Here is a 20,340-nt window from a genome sequence, read left to right on the forward strand (position 1 = left end):
GTTGTTAAAAAAAAAAAATTCACAGCCAAAGCAAACAAACTGCAGTTCTCACCTTCTGCTTTCCATCACAGGGCAGAGGGCCACCTGCCTAGAGCAGAGTGGAGGGCACTGTCCTTACCGTCTATGTCACAGAACTGCCTTCCAGTCTCAACTACCTCTGTGAGTCACTCCTTGGAGTTCAGGCATCCATCTGAAATGGAGCTGCGTGTGAACCGGAAGTCTGCTGCTGACAGAAATTAACATGCCCTTCATCCAGGTGTTAAGCTGGGCTTGGGGGAGCAGGACCATGGGCCAGGTAAGTTTTCAAGAGGAAGGGAGGTTGGCAATAAGCCAGAGGTTAGGGGTTGTGGCTCAAGGCCCATTTTCATTGCATCCCACAGGGAAAGTAACTTCAGGACATTGGCTGATTTCCCGCAAGAGAATATCAGTGGTGGGGAGGAAAGGCCCTCAGACACACGTGCAGTTTATGTCTCAGTGTTGCCAAGACTAGCGATGGCCTCGTCAAAGCATCTTTATCAAGGGCTGTTAGTCAGTCTGCATTTAGTGGGTGCCTTGACTCTTGGAGGAATGAGAATCGGAAAGCCAGACAGTAGAGTTACTCCATCAGACTTCATTCAGTTCCGTGGTGGGCATCATTATCAAATCACTTTTTCTATACTTGCTCCTCTATGGTACTAAATCCCCGTATGGGATGGCTTTGAACCTCAGTCACACAACTCTGCACTATCTGGGATGAAGCATTGGGAGAAATGCGCCTGGATAGTCACTCCCCTAAGGTTTAGCAGAATTCAGCCTTTATTTATTTTTTTCATTCTCTGTAGCTAAACGATACAGAGCATCATTGCATCCAGCTCTCACAGCAGCGTGACTTTTCTTCAAAAACCAGTGGAGCAGGATAGGTTTTGTGCAGTTACACAAGTTAAGAATCTGAGAGTCACAGTGGACCACTGAATGACGCCTAAAGAAGACTATTCAAAAAATACTAATAAGATACTGAAATTTTTAGTTCCATCTTTTAGTCTTTTTCTGTCTCTTTGTCTCTGTCTCTCTCTCTCCTGTTTATAGAAGGTTGGGGGCTCTCTCGATAATACATGGTCACTTTCTCCTGTGAGCCTTTAATTTCACTAAAACATCTGTCCTTATTGGGCAAAATTAGGTCCAGAAAAGCATTTATTATTGTTCTTTGGTGTATTTAATGAAAGATGAAATAGTTACTTGTGTGGAGTTTATGATTCTTTTACAGTTCCTAAACTAAATATTATAAAATGGAATGACTCTTTTATCAAAAAGCTGACCAGTTCTGGCATGCAAAGTGTCCAGAGCACAGATGATCAAACTCCCCTTCTCTCTGTCCTGAGCTGACTTCACAGGGTTCCTTCTAGGCCACACTTACTCAGAGGCCATCGACAAGGCCTAGGATGAAGTCACATTGAGAAGACATGTCTGATGAGCTGAAAGGATCAAAGAAACTGTAACTTGGAAAGAAACGACTAAAGTGAGAAATACATTTGTTGTCTGGAGATATTTAAAGTGTTGTTCTGTTGCAAAGAAGCAGACTTTGTCCAGAACGTGGTCTGATGTCTAGAAGTTCAGGGCAGGGAGATCTGAGCTTACACAGAGGAACTATTCCATCAGAACTGGTGAGTAGTGAGGCTTCTGTCACTTGAAGTATTCAAGCAAAGGCTGGATGCTCACTTGTGAGAATGTTGTAGGTGAGAATAGGCTGGGTTATCCTGGATGCCTGAATCTTAGGTGAGGTTTTCTCCAAAATAATCCTCAGAAGAGCAAGAATTCTTTTATATCTTCCTTACACAGAAAATACAACAAATCTCTAGTGAAGACACATAAGTTTGGAAATATTTTAAGGACTTCAGCTGATGCTGTTTTGAATACATTAAGATTCAGATAATAGAATCAGTAAAAGATGAAGCAAAGGAATTTCTGAAAAAATTAGTAATGGTTTCTGGATATTTGACTTTGCAATTCAAAATATCGTGGTTGTTATAAATAAATAATTTAAAAATTCTGTGATGCAACAGGACAGTAAGAGGTTACTCTCTGGCAATGGCTGTTAATCTGGGGGTGATTTTTGCTTCTTGGGAGATATTTAGAAATTTCTGGAATCTTTTTTTTTTTTTTTTTTAAGTATAGTAGCTTTTCAGTGGCTGAGCTCTTGGGAGGGGTCATTTTTGACCATCATGACTGATGGGGGTTTTGTGTGCTACTGCCACCTAGTGGATAGAGGCCGAGGAAGTCACCAAACCTCCTGCCAGGCACAGGACAGGCCAGAGAAAGAGAATGATCCTGTCCAAATGTCAGTAGTGCTACCGCTGAGAAACCTTGCTTTATGGAAATCAGGACTATCATCACAAGGGTGATAAACATCACCCCAGTGACAGCATCACTCGGATTCACAAAATGTTATATTTTAAGCAGCTATTATGGGAGTAAAGATGATGTGATTTGAAGAACCATGTTTTGTGTTATGTGGCTCCAAAAATGGGCTTTGGTGACAGCCGACATTCTGTTGTCAGCAAAATGTGTGCAAAGTTCCAAGAAAGCTGTTTCATAAAATGTGTGAGCGAAGAAAGCAATATTTCCAAATCAATATGTTATTGTATATAACACGTGATTTAAAATATTTACTCGTAACTAATTTAATAAAATAAATGTTATAGTCACTTGGCAATGTAATTCACTCTAATGGTTGATATATTGAAGTGGATCTGAAACAATATTTTGATCTTTTCACTGGGAAAAATGGCTGCACGCCTTGTATCCAGGCTAGCCTTGTATTTGGATGTGAACAGAAAATCTAATTCTAGGGTCCTAAGCTATATGAGTGTGTGTGTGTGTGTGTGTGTGTGTGTGTGTGTGTGTTTGGTCACGGCATACACTCTTTTTTGTCATGATGTGAAATTCCTTCAGTCTTTTGAATCTGGAAATAACTTCCAAAAGTTATCAAGTCTCTCCTACTTTTATTTGCTTTAAAAAATTACGCACTGTAAAATTCAGCACATTCTATGAGTTTTGCCAAATGCATACAATCGTGTAACTACTGCTGCAATCAAGATGCAAAACAGTCTATTGTCCTCCAAATTTCCTCATGCTCTCCGTTGTGATCGTCCCCTTTCCTCTGTGCTCCTGCTTTGTAAGTTTACTTTTACACACCTTACAAGTACAATGCTTATTTTCAAAATACACTCTTACGTGAAGACCCAGTATCTAAATCAGACCCTTGCAGATCTTCTCTTGGCAAAGTGGGACATGGAGTCCTGTGTTCACCTTCTCTGCCTTCCTCTGGCCCCAGCCAGGGCTCTGGGGATTTTTCTGGGAAACTAATGCTCTGCAGAACAGCCAACACCCCTGATTAAATTCTTCCCTTGATCAAATGTTAGGTGAACCCTTACAGTGAGCCAGGTCGGTAGCTGGGATGGAAAGAAGGATGAACCAGATGGAGTCTCTGCTTTTAGCAAACGTAGAGGCTAGCAGTCAGACATCTACAAACAAAACTGGAGCTTTGATAAGTGATAGAAAGGAAGACTACGTGGTGCTACGGGAGGAAAAGTCTGTGAAGCTGAGGCAAGAATGATGTCCTCTCTGATGGAATTGTCCCTGCTCACCATTCACGTCCTGAGCAGAAGGAGCTTCATGGAAGATCTGAGGGGGAAGGTGCAACCATGAGAAAGCTGGTGTGGCCGGACAGGCAGGGAGTTCCTGGAGAAGTCATCAGGGGTTAGACTGAGCAGGTCACTGTGTGCATAAAAAGAAAGAAAGGAAGGAAAAAGGAAAGGAAGGAAGAGAAAGAAATGAAAGAAAGAAAGAAATGAAAGAAAGAAAGAAAGAAAGAAAGAAAGAAAGAAAGAAAGGAAAAAAGGAAAAAAGAAAGAAAAAGAAAGAAAGAAAGAAAGAAAAAGAAAGAAAAAAGGAAGGAAGAAAGAAAGAAAGAAGGCAACATTGAAAAAATAAACTTCATCTCAAGATTTGGGTTGAAGGTATTACATAGGAGAGTGACATGATCAGCTCTCCCAGTTACACTGGCTGCTGCTAGTAGAATGGATTGGAGTGTGGGATGGGCAAATATGGATATAGAGGGGGTAGTGACAAACTGTTTCAGCAGTAACAAGCAGGAGATGATAGTTAGCACAGGGAGGTGACGATGAAAATAAAGACAAGATAGTAGAAGATATGCATCGGAGATAAATGACCACCAGCTTGTTGCTGGGATGAGGGAGGCTGACCAGATGTCTGGTTTGGGGGCTGCAGGTACTGAAGTGGAGCGCTCTGGGGGTGGATCAGGTTTAGGAGGGGAATACCGAGTCTCCCTCTCAATGTGTTAGACTGAAGGGCATGGGAGACATCCAGAAGGAAATGCTAAAGAAAGAGACAGATACCAAGTTCTGGAGCTCTGGAGTTCACCTTCCAACCACTGTCCACTTATTTTTTTGAAAAAGCCCACCACGGCCTGGTCCCTGAGCGAGATGTTGGAATGTAAACACATCTGTGATGTGGTCCCCACCCCGGAAGCCCTGGAGAAGGAAACAGGTTACATTTGGATTAATGTTGTAAAAGAAATGTGTTCATGCAGCCACGGGGGCTCAGCGGAGGATGTGATTTCTCTTGCCTGAGAGAATCAGAGAAGTTGTTCCCAGCTTTGCTAGATGGAGGCCAGAAAGAACATCATTCTTGGGACAGAATGAAGTTATGTACAAAGTTTGCAAGGTATGCACATTGATGGTCCACGCGGGGGCTTTCAAGTAGTCTGATGCCGGCAGGTTGCAGAGCCCTGGGACTAGGGAAAGTGGGTGGAAATGGAGACTTTTGGGTCTAAATGTAGAACATGCAAAATGGCTTGCAAGGGAGAAGCCAGGCGGGGCGGCAGGGAGGGAGGAGACACAATAGGACCCGTGGTGGCAGACTGCAGTGTGGACTGGAGAGCAGGGGCTGGGTCAGGGAGACTGGCTGGGAGGACGCACACTTGTCCAGATGGGAGGGGAGGAGGGTCTCAAGGCCGTGGCAATAGGGATGGAGGGGAAGGGATGGTGTGGGGACTTGGGAGGCAGAGTCTAATGGTCTGGGGGACAGAAGAGATGGAAGGATATTATCTCCATTTTGAACGAACAAGTGGGAGTGATGCTGTTAACTGCAACCTCGAGCTGTAGAGGAGCAGCAGCGTTGTGTCCAGAGTGGTGAATTCTGCTTTGTACACGTTGTGTGTGAGCTCCTGAGGGGTCCCCGTGGACCTCCAGTGGGCGGTCAGCAGGACGTGAGCCCATCCTATCCACTGTGGTTCTCTGGCCAATTGTGACCCACCCAGCCCGTAAGATGCTCCGTCACAGTGATCTGTTGCTGAGTTTCTCTTTAGATGATGGATATTCCCAGGCAGCAGCTGGGCTCCATTCTCCTTTTCTCTCCAGGGCGTGTGTTGTAGAGCAATGCCTTTCAACATTTCTTTACTTCAACCACAGTCAGAAATACATCTTACATCTCAAATCTACCTAAAATTTTTTTAGAAAGCATTTACTTAGAGCATCAGCATTTTCTCTTTCTCCTCCTCTCCCCTCTCTTCTCTCCTCTTATCTCTCCTTATTTCTTCTCTTCATTTCTCTCTCCTAATTTTATTTTTAAAACTTACTCTTTCGTATGTTCCCTTCGGGACACGTAAGCTTCTGTCAGCAGCGTGTTAACCACTGACGTAGAGCACAGAGTGTATTAAAGACCCCGGAACCTGCAGTCAGGCCGGCCCGGGTTTGAATTTCACTCTGTCACTGGATAGCTGTACGGCCTTAAGCAAGTCATTTAACCTCTCTGTGCTTCCATTTTCTCATCTGTAAAATGGAGACAAATGCTTGAGCTAAAAGAGCAAATAAAAAGTAAATGTGTTGGTGTATAATTTTGTGCACGTATCTTCTTTTGAACGTGTTTGTAAAATGCACCTGTATTTTGTGTGCTGTGATAGTTCATCATCATTGAAGAATATTCCATCGTAGGCATGTACCATAATATATTTGTTTATTCTGCTCTTGGGTGGTTTCCAGGTTTTGGTTAGTAATAGTACAGCTATGGACACACTGGAACTTGTCCCCTGTGTGCATTTCTGATGATTATATTTCTAGGAGTGGAATTAGTCATAAGGTATGCATATCTTCACCGTTAGTAGATATTGGCAAAAAAGTATTCCAAATGTTTGGAGCAATTTTTACCTTCCCCTCCCCAGTAGCACTGTAGGGGAGTCATCGTTGTTTCATGACCTTACCAAGAGCTGGTTCTGTCTGATTTTTTCATTTTGCTATTCTGGAGGATGAATATTGGTATCACATTTTTTTTAACATTTTTTTATTGATTTATAATCATTTTACAATGTTGCGTCAAATTCCAGTGTAGAGCACAATTTTTCAGTTATACATGAACATATATATATTCACTGTCACATTTTTTTCTCTCTGAGCTACCACAAGATCTTGTATATATTTCCCTGTGCTATACAGTATAATCTTGTTTATCTATTCTACAATTTTGAAATCCCAGTCTATCTCTGGTATCACATTTTTTAATTGTCGGCAGTTCCATGATGTCTAATGCAACTGAATAGTTTTGTATACGTTTGTGGGCCATTTGAGCACCATATATTAATTATGAGTTGTAATACCGTATAATGAATGTTAGACTAACAAATAAAAAAAAGAGAAAGTAAATGTGTATGAACATACATAGGTGTATTAGCTTGTCTTGCTGTCATAGTGAATTACCACAAAATCAATGGCTCAAAACAACAAAAGGTTTTTTTTTTTTAATCTCACAGTTATGCATGCAAAAGTCCAAAACAGGTCTTACTGGGCTGAGATCAAGGTACAGTAGGGCTGTGTTCCTTCTGTGGGGACGATGTGCTTTCTTATCTCTTCTCTTTTCCCGGGGCTGCCTGCGTCCCTGGGCTGGTGGCAACGTCCTCTATCTTCAATGGCAGCAGCATAACATTTTCAAATCCTTCTCTGCCTTCTTCATCCACATTTAAAAGATTTGTGTGCATTAATCTAGGACAATCTCTTTATCTTAACCTGAGTAGCAAACTTCATTCCATCTGCAATCTTAATTCTCTTTTGCCTTTTAATGTCATAATATATTTACAAGCTCTGGGGATTCAGACGTGGGCATCTTTAGGGGCCACAATTCTGCCTACCACAATGGTACAGTGAGTAGAACCTCATGGATGTTCAATAAGGAATTGATACCCTGAAATTTCCTTCTTTCTCTGACAGTCTGCAAAAAAAAAAAGCAATGGAACACAAAACAAAACAAAAAATCGAACCTTTAAATACATGTTCAACTTTAAGCCAGATTCTCATTTAACCTTAGGGAAACTGATGTTTGAACCTAAGTACAGGATTTGGCATTTGACTATCTTATGGTTTTGAACTCAGGCATCAGCAACAACGCATCTTCTTAAGATGTTTTGCTTCAGTTGGGACTTTGTTGAATACGCTTTGTTACTAATATTCAAATCGATGATAAAAATGTTGATTAGGACCGGCCCGAAGGCTGAGTCTCATGGAGTTCTGCTAGAGGCTTTTCTTGACTCTGAAACTGATCATTTATCGATACTTCTGTTTGGCCTAAAATAGAGAAGGAGTGGGCGGACTTAGTGAGACAAGAGGAGAGAGAAATTTATTAGAGGCAAGCTTTACTTCTCAGAATATGACAAAAAACAGATTTCTTTTTCCTGGGGATTGATGGCTTAGGAAAAAAAGTAGAGTTATAATAAGGCCAACTTAATAAATATGAGCTACTTATTTTTAGCATTTCTCATAGACTACGCCTGGCGCTCTGTACAACAGTCTTACTCTTTCATACGGGAAAATCTGCCTTCCCTGCTGATGAGGTTAAAGAGCGAAATCCCTGGATACTCAGCCAGCCTGCGAGCCTGCAGTCGGGGCAGCGCCTGATTCCCTGGTACCTTGACTGCAAGAGATTTGGAAGCAGGGTCGACAGTGGCACAGAAGAATTTGGGAGCTCTGAACGCACCTCCAGCAGCACCGAGAAGGGTGATGTAGGGCTGGAGTTAGGGATCAGGAGGGTGGGTTTATGGGAGCTCTGTCTCCTCTGAGCTGGAGGAGGGGAGGTGATAGAGGGAGGAAAAGCACCACAGAAGCCAAATAAGAGATGGCCAAGGCTGTCACCACTCATTTTACTGTTTGGCCCACGTGGCCTCAAGCATGGGGATTGTGGCCACCATCTGAATGATGAATTGACCTTTTTATACCATATTCGCCCTTACACAGTCATGAAGAATCACAGTTTTCTGTTCTCCAGATAGTTTGCTTCTAGATGCATGATCTAATCATGCCGATTCCAGCTGATGACTGACAACATATTGATTCAGGGTAAGGCTGTTCTAGAACATGAGTTTGGCTGTTTTCCTGAAACCATGACCAGGTGCCTGGTTGGGATTTTTCTGTAATCCAGTGCCTAATCCAGAGCACACCCTCAGTAAATTTCTGTTGAATTTAAGGGGTAATAAATTCAAATGGCTTCTCAACAGTCTTTTTAAAAGTTCATTTTTATTTTAATTTTTAACAACTTTTTTGTGGTATAATTTCTGTACAGTAAACTACACATATTTCAGATGTACCATTTGATGGATTTTGATAGATGTGCACACCCATGAAACCACCACCACAGTCAGGATGCTAACATTTCCATCACTCCCCAAGAGGTGCTAGTCTTGAACTCCCAACTTAACCCTTCCCACCCACTTCCCCCAACCCTGGCAACCATAAGTCTGTTCTCTATGTCTGTGAGTCTGTTTCTGTTTTGTAAATAGGTTGGTTTGTGTCTTTTTTAAGATTCCTCATATAAGCAATATCACATGGTATTTTTCTTTCTCTTCTTGGCTTACTTCATTTAGAATGCTGATCTCCAGGGCCACCCATGTTGCTGCAAATGGCATTATTTTATTCTTTTTTATGGCTAAGTTGTCAACAGTCTCTTGTACCCATTTTCTTGACTCCTGGTCATTCTGCAAATAATTTTGTGGTCATGAACTCTGCCTTTTGTTGTGTGTGATAGTAAGATTTGATAGTGGTAAGAGATCATGCTTTGGAATTAGGTTCATGATCAAATCTCCATTTGGGAATTTATTTATAATCTTTGAGACGATGATTTAAAGTTTACTTAAACTAGTCAGTTTATGCATCTATAAAATGGGAATAATAATACTTCACACCTTACAGAATTATTATGAGAGGTACTTAAGACTTTTTCTACCCCGCCTGACTCAGGATGCTGTTGGCTGCAGGTAACAGACATGAAATGAACATTGGCCTGATTTATGAAGTTGTTTGTTGTTAGCTTACAAAGCAATTTATAAGTAGACAGTTCCAGGGTTTTTCGATGGTTCAACAATTTCAGCAGACTCTTTATGTCTTTGTACTCTGCCATCTTGTGTTGGCTCTTCTTTAGTTTATACCTTATGGCACAAGACGGGTGCTCCAACTCCAGGGCACCATGTGCTCAAGGCCTTGCCCCAAGAAAAATGATGCCAAAGAGCTTCCTTCTCAGAGAGTCTGCCCTTTTATCCTACAATGAAAGCCTCCCATGGACTTCCCCTTATGAATCATTGGCCAGAACTGTGCCCACCCCAAGACCAATCCCTGGCAAAGAGAAATGGATTCTCCATTGACTTAGAATGATCATGATTCATACCCTGGAAGGTGGGGGTGGGGTGCTTGCTTCCTTCTCTGTGATCAAAGTGTCTCTGCCCATAAGAAGGAAGATGGAGAGGACCATCTGCTGGATTGACTGTGAGCAACGTTTGCCATGCCTCCTAAGCACACTGCCCTCCCTGCCTGCCTTCTGTCCACCTGTCTTACCTGCCACTCGTGCCTCTGATCTTTGTTTTCTTCTAGAGGTCAAAATCCTAAGTTGATTGATAGTTCTAAAGGGTTAAGAGGCAGCCCTCTACAACATGTTTTCTTTGCTTTATTTGCATATTCTATCTTCCTTAATAAAGCATAAAGCCTTGAAAAATGCAGATTGTATCATATTCATTTTTGTCTCTAGTACTGAGCACAAATCCTGGCTGATGGCTTCTGTTCAAAATAAGTTTGTTAAATGAAACGACTGTCTAAGACCAGAAATCTAATGAGAAAATCATGCAGATTGAGGTAGAAATGAGGTTCTAGTTCAATAAAGAACTTATAAATATAGAGTAGGAAAGTGTTTTATGGAAATGGCTGGTAGGTGGAAAATCAGATATTTAGCACCTAACTTGCTGTTGGTTTGCAAAGTAATCTCTTTTGCACCTACAGGCAGCTTCTGCCTGGGAAGGGAGGAGTGGCTGGTGGCTGGTGCCAGTCAGATGGGTCTAGAGCAAATGTGCATGTGTGTGAGCAGGTACTGAGTCAGGCAGGAATCTTCAATAGTCTGTAACCTGTAACTCTGGTCGAGTGCGTTGGTCTTTTGTCGCCTTTTAGCCTTGGGACCTTGCCTTGTTTGTGTATGCTCCTCCCCTCCCAGCATACACACAGACAAGTTTAGTGTCATACTCATGTCTGTATTCCCTCCGAAAATAATGCTAGACCATTGCACAGGAGAGCTCAGCGAACATTTGTGGCACTGAATTGGATTTCCTCAGGAGAGGAGGAAAACACAATGGTTCACCTGCATGGAGATTCTTCAGCCAGCTTTTGGAGGAGCCATTCAGCATTGCTTGAAACTTCAACTCTTATTACGTGGTACTTCTTTTTGTTTGGTTTTGTCTTTTCTACCCTCTCCACTGCTAATTCCTTAAGCACTCCAGCATCTCTGGAGCCATGGGTGATGATTATTGCCTAGGATTGGAGAATCCTTTGAAAAGGCTTTTTTTTTTTTCTTCTTTTAATCCCATAGGATGCAAGCAGTCAAGGCTGACATGCTTGTTAAGCCTGTTTCCTCACTCTCTGAATTGCTATATGCTACATGTTCTTGAGGATGAACTGTCAAAACCACATTCAAAACACAGTCAAAACCACACTCTGCACTTTCAGTCCAGTTCATTAGATTCCCTCCCACTTGGGACTCTTATGTGCGGGCAGATAAGTCATTAACACCAATTTCCCCAAGAATGAAGGAGGTTGAAATCATGGTGTGACATATTTATTTGATGTACAGTGTGAATATTTTATAAGTTGCATGAGTCATTGGTGGATGGAATGTCTCAAGGTTTATGTTATTCTAGGTAAACGGGAAGAGGATGTCTGACTAATAGACCTCTCAGAGATCCAGATGGAGCTGAGAACAGTAGGCAAGTAAGAAGAGGTCAAGCATGAGTGAGTCAGCAAGCTTTTCCATCCACTGCAACAGAGTCTAGGCTGGGTTCCTTACATGATTCATGAGCCAGGACCACACATTCTTCTCTTTAGACGACCTCTTCCAAAAGATCAACAAAAATGAAGTACATCTGGGAATCGTCAATTAAATCTTTTTCAAATTTAATGTATATGTGTATATAAGGTAGTATTCAGTGAATACTTGAAAAATGTACGAATTGTTCATCCATACCTGTGCATGAACTGTATTCTTCACAGCTTTTGGTTTTTTCATGTGCTCTTTAGGTTTTTCCATGTGCCAAGGCATCACTCAGGCAAGATCCCATGGAAGAAATGACAGAAAGACCTTTTGTTCGGAGCCTAGTGATATTTCTACATTTCTAAAATCCAGCTAAAATCATTGATTCTGACAGTAATCCTGATATTAACCCCATATGCATTATTCTAGCTTTCTAAATATGTCTAGTGCTGAGAGGGTGGATTTGTCTGAGACGGACAAAATGTGAGCCACATGGAAGAGAATGCTATTGTGAAACACACACCTGGATTCTAAAAACCTGACTCCTTCCCTAGTGAACTGACCTTGGCCAATGTATTTAGTCTCTGTGTCTCAGGTTCTATTATGTAATAAATTGGAGCATTACCACCTATATCTTAGCATTCATGTGAGGGTTAAATAAGGTCACACATATAAACAACATGATCTGGTAGAAGCTCAATGCGTGTCAGTTCTCTTCATTGTACCAGTAAGCTTTTAAAATGTTAACCTACGCGTAATAGGATGTTTTAATGGGACTCTCTTTGTCTCTATTTTGGCTGATACCCAAGACATTAGGCAACAACAACCCTCGTGTAACAAAGTGAGATGCTCTATTGTTGAAGGACTTTAAAGGAAATTAAAGTCCATACGCCCCTTAGGCATGCTGGGGGATGTGGCTGAGATAGGAATACTCACCAGTTGCTTCTGAGATTTCCTTCATCCCTGGCCTCCTTGCGGGCAGGCGGGGCCCCAGGACTGTTCTGGTCAATAGGCTGTGAAGGGATGGGACACCTGTCCCTTCTAGGCCAAAGAGTAGAAGAGTGGGTGTGGCTTCTGCAGGCACTCTCTTCCCTAGTCTCGGTGGTCGAGGCTAAGCCACAAACCTGAAGTTGCCTGGAATGCCGGGTCACCTGGGGAAGAGCAGCCCTCGCCACATATCCAGATTCTCAGCAGGCTTTGCCTGAGAGCAGAGTAAAGTTTTGCTAAGCTGCTGACAATTGGTGGGTTAATTTGTGAATGCTGCCTAATCTGTCTACATAAAGGAGAAGCTGGAAGGGGAGAGGGTATAGCTCAGTGGTAGAGTGTGTGCCTAGCATGCACGAGGTCCTGGGTTCGATCCCCAGCACCTCCATTAAAGATAAGTAAATAAAAACCTAATTACCTCCCCCAAATAAAAAATATATACATAATCAATTAAAAAAAAAGGAGATGGTGGAAAGTCAGGAGAGGATTTCTTTGAGGAAGTTTTCAAGATGTTGGAGTACGTTCTTTCCATTGCTCTGATGGTGAAAGGTAGGTGGGTACTTCCCTTCCACTTCTGCCTAGTGAGAGGGTATTCAGAGGGACCATGCAGAGAGTTGGACCTATTCATCTGGGGACCAGGAGGCACAGAGACTGCAGGATGCAGAGCAGGAAGTCTGAAGGTGAGATCTTGTGGCTCAGCTAGAGAATGGGCTGCTTTGGGAATCGGCTACACTTTCAAAGTTTGGGACAAAGATGGAGGAGACAAAGGGCAAGCCAAGTGGAAGAAAGCTGGCCTGGAGGTCCCTTATAAGGACTTGGCTCAAGCCCACCACTTGCAGGAGCATTAGGACCTAACAGGTAGCCTGTGTCTGGGGGGCTGCAGGGGCAGGGCTGAGGAGGGACCCCAAAATCAACCAGTCGGAGGAGAAGAAGATGCCAACCACTGGGTTCTGAAATACCAAAAGGGCCCCAAGGTTAACCCTCTGCTACAGCTGGAAGTCATCCTTTCCTGCCCTTGAATTCTCCTCTGTCCTGTGCCTAGAGGAAGCAGAGGCATCCTCTTGAGTTGAAAAGAGAGGCCGATGCTCCAGGTGGGGAAATGAAGAATGTGGCTTTGACCCCCTCCTGGATGAAGGAGCAGCTTTGCTATTAAATGCATTTGAGAGTTCTAACTCTTGCTTAGGACTGAATAGTTTTGTTATGAAAAAAAGATTGAGAGTCTAAAAGTAGAGGATTTTTTTTATACACAAGGATGACAGAAAACATATACATTTTTGATTATAAAGAGGAATTTGTCCTACAGAGCAGGTTTGAAAGGACAGAGCAGAGGAACATGTGTGCTTTTTATTTTTCATTTTTGTTTTGCTGCACTTCCTCTTTGAAAGATATGTGTTCACAAGCATCACAAATGATGCTGTTGATTACATTAACATCAAAACACTCAAAACAGAACAGCAACCTGAAATATGCACTAGAGAGAGGTCTGTTCTTGAATTCCATCGCAGAGTATGACACTGTGTGTAACACACCATTCTTCTGATCATAGAAAATAATCTCCTAAAATGGGATAGGATCCTGGAGCCAAAGGTCCATGAACCTTCAGTACAATGTCTTAAAACATTTAAAACAGAGTCTTAAAAAAAATCTATTAATTGTAATGCAAAACTGCTTGATAGTTAGAGCTCAGAGAAACATTGACCAACAATTTTCCTAAATGCCTTTTATTGCCCGCAGGAACAGAAGGAGCGAAACTAGAGATTATACCTTACCAACGTGTTCCGTGAAGAAACAGGTAATTACATTTTTATCAACTGCACTTCTAGCCTTTTTTAAAATAGTGTGTTTTTATCCTCCTCTAAAATGTTTCCCCTTATCTATCGCTCCCCTGTAAGAGAAGCAAATAGCGTGGTGATAAAATCAGTAATTATGGACAATGTAGGTTCTGGGAGATTTTCATGGCTGGAGTCAGTGGGCAGCATTATTATCTGAGGCCGTCACACTGGGTTAAGTGTCCTTCAGGATGCATCTTCAGAGGATCTCAGCATGGTTTTCGTCTCATCAGTAGAGCCAAGTGGGAGGAAGTGCTGGGTCATGAGTAAATGAAGGGCTTTGAAAATGGCTTTGAAGATGACAGCCCCCAAACCAGCCCCCACTCTACTTACTGCCTGACGACTGTGCAATTTTGGGCAGGTCATTTAAGTTCCTTAAACTCAGTTTCTTCCACAGGATAATACTGACAGTTACTCTGAAGTTTAAATGTAATATAATACATATAAAACACGAATACAGGACCAGGTAAATAGCATGAAAAAAACTAATAAAATAAAGAGACTTATTTCAGGATGAGGATACAATGACATGACCGAGAATTATCAAAGAATGGATGCTGCTGAAAAGATAAAACAATAATGATGAAATGATAATGATAATGGGGTAACTGTTAAAGGAGACAATGAGAAAACAATGTAAAATTTATACAATTACAACAAAAGGGGCATATGGCCCAGGTCAAAGGTGTCCATTTTTCCTGTTTCAAATTGTTTCATAGCAATGAAACTCGATTTTAAAATTCAGGGAAGAATGAATAACCCTTTAACCCATTTAGGACTATTCCTCCTACACTGATGTACGGAGAGCGCTTTGCACATTAGATGAGTCAACACAACCTGCTTTCGTCTGGCTTCCTAGTTGGAGTCGTCTTGGTTCGTGTCATAAGATTCTGGGAGGCTTTGCTGATAACCATCTTCCAGTTGTGTCATCGCTGCTGGAGCTGTATTTGTATTTGAAAGACCTTAGAAAGGGGTGGCCGTGCTTCTCTGAACATGAATTTTATTCTCCAGAGGTACTCCTGTTTCTATTAATACAGATAACATTTTAAATTTCTCTCTCTCTCCCCCCTTCCCCTCCTGCATACAAAGATGGCAGGGGATTTGATCTTTGATGAGAGATTGGCTGTTCTGACCCATCGAAACGACTGTGAATCCGACAAAGCCAGCCCGCTGCCTGTTCCCTCCTGACCCCTGGGTCCCGGGTTTGTGTCTGGGGTCCTTACTTGCAGAGTCAGACCCTGCCTGCAGCTTTGAACCTGCTGTCAGGCGGCCCCAGGCTCAGAGCTCTGAGCATCCCCAGCGACAGCGGTGTGTGTAGGGAGGGGCTGGGCCGCTTGGTTGTCCTGTAAAGGCTGTCCAGCCTTTTGCTGGAGGAGATTTGCGGTGGAAGAAGAGAGCGGAGACACAAACGCCCGGCAACCCCAAGTGCTGATCTCCACGCGCGCCCCACGATGCCCCATCCAGCTGTTGTCTGGCTTCTGCATTATGCAGACCCTTCCTTTTCTCTGTCCTTCCTTAGACGAGGTGCCATCTGGCTTTCCCCTTTGGGTGTTATGTCTCAGACAGTGACAGTGACGAATAATAAACATAAACCATCCTTTCCTCCTACCAGCGGCTTTGTAACGGCCAGAAAGTCACATGTGTGGACGGATATACACGCGGTGCCCCCACCCCCGACCCCTCATTTATCTGCTTTAGCCCCTGTTCTATTGCCCTGTGTTTATTGTCATCATTAGTAACCTCCCAGAGGTTACAGACAGGACTCAGCTATTTTTCTTTGGTTTTCCTCCCATTATAAAGGGACCATGTCAATTTTAGACAATTTGGAAAATCTGAAAACAAGTAAAATAAAACACTATTCTGAAATCCCACTGCTAAGAGGTCCTAGGTATTTATGTAATGTTGCGTTCCATCTTGGTTTGACCTGGTGCGTCTGCTATGGTTGAAATCCTACTGCATGTCGAGTTTTATGTCTTGTTTTATTTCACTTAGCATTATGTTAGGAGCATTTCCTTATACCGATAAACATGTTTCTTCATAACTTGAATGGCCAATAATATTCCACTGTATGGGTCTTTCTAATTTGTTTAACCTTCCCCTTGTTGTCCTGTGTAATTTTTCACTGTCGTGGACAATGCTGCAGTGAACATCTTTCCCCATAAATCTTTTTCGGCCTCACAGAGGTTGGGATACATAGTGCTAAAAGCTTTCCAGAGAACCTGTATCCACTTACAGTTCCTTCAGCCATATCTCAGAGTCCCTGTCGCATCAAACATCCTCCATCGCCATGGAGTATCATATTTTACTGCCTATTTTAGGAAAAAGAATGACATTCTACTGTTATTTCAACATGCATTTTTTTTTTTGATAACAAATAGAATCTGTATGGCTTGCTTTACTTATTCAGGGTACAAATGTGGTTATATTGTTCTAATTACCCCCAGAGCATGATTTCAGCATTTCTAGCCAATATTAACAGGAAGTTCAGGATGTCCTTCTTGAGACCTTCCAGCGACATCCCCATCCCTGCCTCACCTGAGAATCCACAGGGTGGAATTTGTCTGCCTTCCAAATATTCGGGAATAAGGTCATTGGAGCTGCCAAGGTGTGGCTAGTGAGGTTCAAGCTCTCGTCCACGTGCCCCACACGCTCACTCAGTGTTTTCAAGCTCAGCTGTTCTGTCAGGTTGGCTTGGTTGAGGGTGAGGGTCATGTTGATGGCACTGTCCCCTGCCACCCCAAATATAGCCTGTGAGCTTCAGGGACCCTGTTGTGCCTGAGCCATCGGACGCCTCCCACCTTTTGGTGTCCTGAGCATCCTTTCCTTTCAGTGGACCTTAAGGGCCAGGAACACCCAGTCCAGCCAAGGTGCTGGTTGAGAATCTGGGAGCAGGGGGACAGGGCTGTGATCTCAGAAGGTTCTTGGGCTGCTAATGAAACTGATCCTTCCTTCCAAGAGATCTATCTACCAGGGGAGGGTAGCTTTTCCTAAAGCCTAGGTGTGAGAGTGTTCTCTGGGGTCTGACTGCTGGACTTGGAGTTCTGGCTTTACCATTTCTGAGCTGGGTAATCTTGGGCAATTTGCTTAATCTCTTTAAGACTCAATTTCCTCATCTGTGAAAGAGGGTTTATTTAAGTACCTTCCTCTTAGAATCTCTGTGAGGATTAAATGAGATAATCCTTGTGAACTGTATAATGTAGCCCCTGGTACAAAGATACCCAGCGTAGGTTAGCCATAAAATTATTATGCTATATAAAACTCAGAAGTTCCTCTTATGCCCAAATGAAAGTTTTGTTACCAGGGGACATCCTCTCCATTATGTGGAGAACCTGCAGGAAATTTATTTCTTGTTTTAAAGAAAAATCTGTCCTAAATCTGTTGATTAGTAAGGTTGAACATCCCCCCTTTTCCAACTTTGCTATGTTTGTTTCCTCTTTGGTGAACTGTCAGTCAAGACCTTTCCTGTTTTCTGCTTTCTTTTTATTTTTTAATTAAACTTTTTATTTTGAGATAACTGTCTATTCACATGGAGTATTGCAAAGTAAGACGGAGAGACTCCATGTAACCCTTATCTCAGGCTCCTGAGCATCTGTGCATGTGTATTTATTTATTTTTTCCAGTATCTTTCTCTCTGCTGTTTAGATTGGATCCTTTCTGTTGTCCTGTCTTCAAGGTCACTAATTCTTTCTTCTGTCCTCTACATTCTGCTGTTTGAGTCCATCCAGTGATTTTTATCATTTCAGCTTTTGTATTTTCCAGTTCTAAAATTTCCATTTGGTGTTCTGTTTCTTTGCTAAGTCTTTCTACTTTACCATTTGTTCCAAATGTGTTCTTAATTATTCGTTGAAGCATTATATGATGTCTGATTTAAAATCCTTGTCAGATAATTCTAGCATCTCTATGTGGATATTTATTATTTTCCCCATTCTAGCTGAAACTTTCTTAGTTCTTTGTATAATGAATGATTCTTGATTGAAATCTGAACATTTGGGGTATTACGTTATGGACCCTTTGTCTTAATTAGACCTTCTGTTTCAGCTGGTGTTTGTGGCATCGCTCCATCAGGGAAGGGGAGCCCACCCTCGCTTCTGCCGGGTCGGGGTGGGAATACCAGTTCCTCTGCACCTTCTGTTGATCCCCGAGGGTGGGGCAAGAGAACTGACTCACCTTTAGGTCTTTAGCCTCTCCTTGCCTGGGAGGGCAGAGATGCCTTGTCATTGCTCCCACATGGCCTCCACAGTGAGCGGCAGCGTGGCCTCATGATCAGTGGGTGATGGTTGAAGCCCCCACTCGATGCCAGGCCTCCTCTGATCCCCAGCGTGGTGCCTTGTCACTACTGGTAGGTGACTTACTTGGTGCTGCGTCACTGTGGACTTCCCACGTGGTCTCCATAAACTGGGAGTGGGGGACTGCGTGACTGCCCATTACATGCCGGTGACGACAGGCAACTGCTCTGCATGCCCTGCTCCCTACTCTGCCTCCTCTGACATCACCTGCTGAGAGAGTTCAGACTTCTTACAGACCAAAGAGGATGGATGTCTAAGCTCACCACCTGGCCTTCACTGGCATGGGTGGGGTCAGTTTTATCTGTGATGTTTGGCTGGAGGAGAGCATGATTGTCTGAAAGTCATCTGTCTTTCTGGGCTGCTTTTTGAATGGTCCTTTTATTAGGGACAGTAGGCTTTTGGAGGGGCTTTTTTTAGGTCTGTATTCATTGGCATTTCCAGGTTGCCAGTTTATTTAGCTCCAAGTCTGGGGTATGTACATGGGGCAAGGAAAAAACTAGGGGTCTCCCCACTGTGTCGTCCCTTAGGTTCAAGTTTCCTAGCTGGCCCGCTTTTCCCCTCCACGTTTCAGAATCTTCTTGTTTTGCTTTACATGTAATGTCCTGGGCTTTTAGTTGTAAGTAGTGGGAAGACCAGGGACACGTATGTTCCCCACAGGTGGAAGTTTCTCTCTGTCTCCTTTAAAAAACTAGGTTTGCTTTATTGTTTTTCTTATAAACCTTTCACAAGTCAAATGTTAAAGATATCCACCTCCTGCTTGTCAGAATTGTGAAAACAAACAAACAACAACAAAAACTTTTCCCATTTATGGTTATTTGTATGCTTTTTCAAGACCTGTGCTACAGTCACTTAAAAACTCATATTGATGATAGTGGTGATGATGATGATAATGAAGCCGAAAATACAGGCTAAAATAAAGGGCTTAGGTATTTGACCAAACTGAGTTCTCTAAGCTATCTCCTGTTGCCATAGATAATTTTGAATTAGCTCCAGGGGAGTGAAGTCTTGGTAGCAGATTTAAGGTTTGGCATGTTCCTGTCCTCAAGTAAGAGCTGAGACTTTCAGGGGACCGAGCAGGAGAGCCCTGGCCCCCAGCTGGGCTGAGGAAGTTCCTATCAGCCGTCCACGCTGGCTCTGCTGCCGAATCTTAATGATGCCTTAATGTCTTGGACTATCAGAGCTGCAATGAGAAGCTTGTCCCCTTGGCAAAATACTGGAGACCTGCCCTTTATCACTCCAATGCTGCAAAGTTGAGACCCTCCTGGAACTCAGTGACTTTGGGGACATTATATATGTAGCAATTCCATATACATTCCATATAAATCCTCCTGCTGGGCTTTCTGGTCCCTCCAATCAGGGGATACCCTCAGGAAAATTATGACCCTTGGGTTGACGGTGTTGGGTGATTCTACTCCATCTTCACCCTTCTTTCATTTATTCATTCATCACATCTTTCCCATTGTTCATCCACTTATTAGAGTACAATGTTATTTTCAGGAGGCACAGGGGAAACACAAAGGAGAAACATCTTTTTTCCTGACAGGTTGATCGTGAGTAGGGACGACATGGACCATTCCATTTAAAGCCGTGATGGGAAGAAGCACAAGACTGCCTCAGAGTCCAGAGCAGACTAGGAATAGACAGTGAGGAGGGGCTTCCCAAGGAGTGTGACACATGAGCTGAGTCTTGTCGGGGAAGAGGAGTTAGCCAAGTTAAGGGGGAGCAGGCGTGCAAGGCTGCCCACTGCAGCAGAGGGGTGTGGTCCCGGATGGTGGGACCATAGTGTGGGAAGCGCATGATGTGCAGGAGGTGAGCTGAGGGGTTGAGGGGTTTGGTGTTGCAGGGCTTTATTGTCAGGCTGCCGAGCCTAGATTTCAGGCTGAAGACACGATGCAACCATGGAAGGGGTTTTATGCAGA

At 43.0% G+C, this 20,340-nt stretch overlaps 1 long non-coding RNA gene across 15 annotated transcripts in view; it reads left to right on the forward strand.

Moving 5' to 3' along the window:
* LOC105076120 (uncharacterized) overlaps positions 1-20,340 on the forward strand; it is a 104,108-nt gene that overhangs the window by 72,697 nt on the left and 11,071 nt on the right. For 10 of the 15 annotated variants that reach the window (XR_012506954.1, XR_012506964.1, XR_012506963.1 and 7 more), the window contains 2 exons: positions 72-295; positions 7,795-14,098. This is a non-coding gene — a long non-coding RNA (uncharacterized LOC105076120). The other 5 variants (XR_012506959.1, XR_012506956.1, XR_012506955.1 and 2 more) reach the window with 5 other exon arrangements.

The sequence above is a fragment of the Camelus bactrianus genome, chromosome 5, assembly GCF_048773025.1.
Source record: "Camelus bactrianus isolate YW-2024 breed Bactrian camel chromosome 5, ASM4877302v1, whole genome shotgun sequence".
Lineage (NCBI taxonomy): Eukaryota > Metazoa > Chordata > Mammalia > Artiodactyla > Camelidae > Camelus > Camelus bactrianus.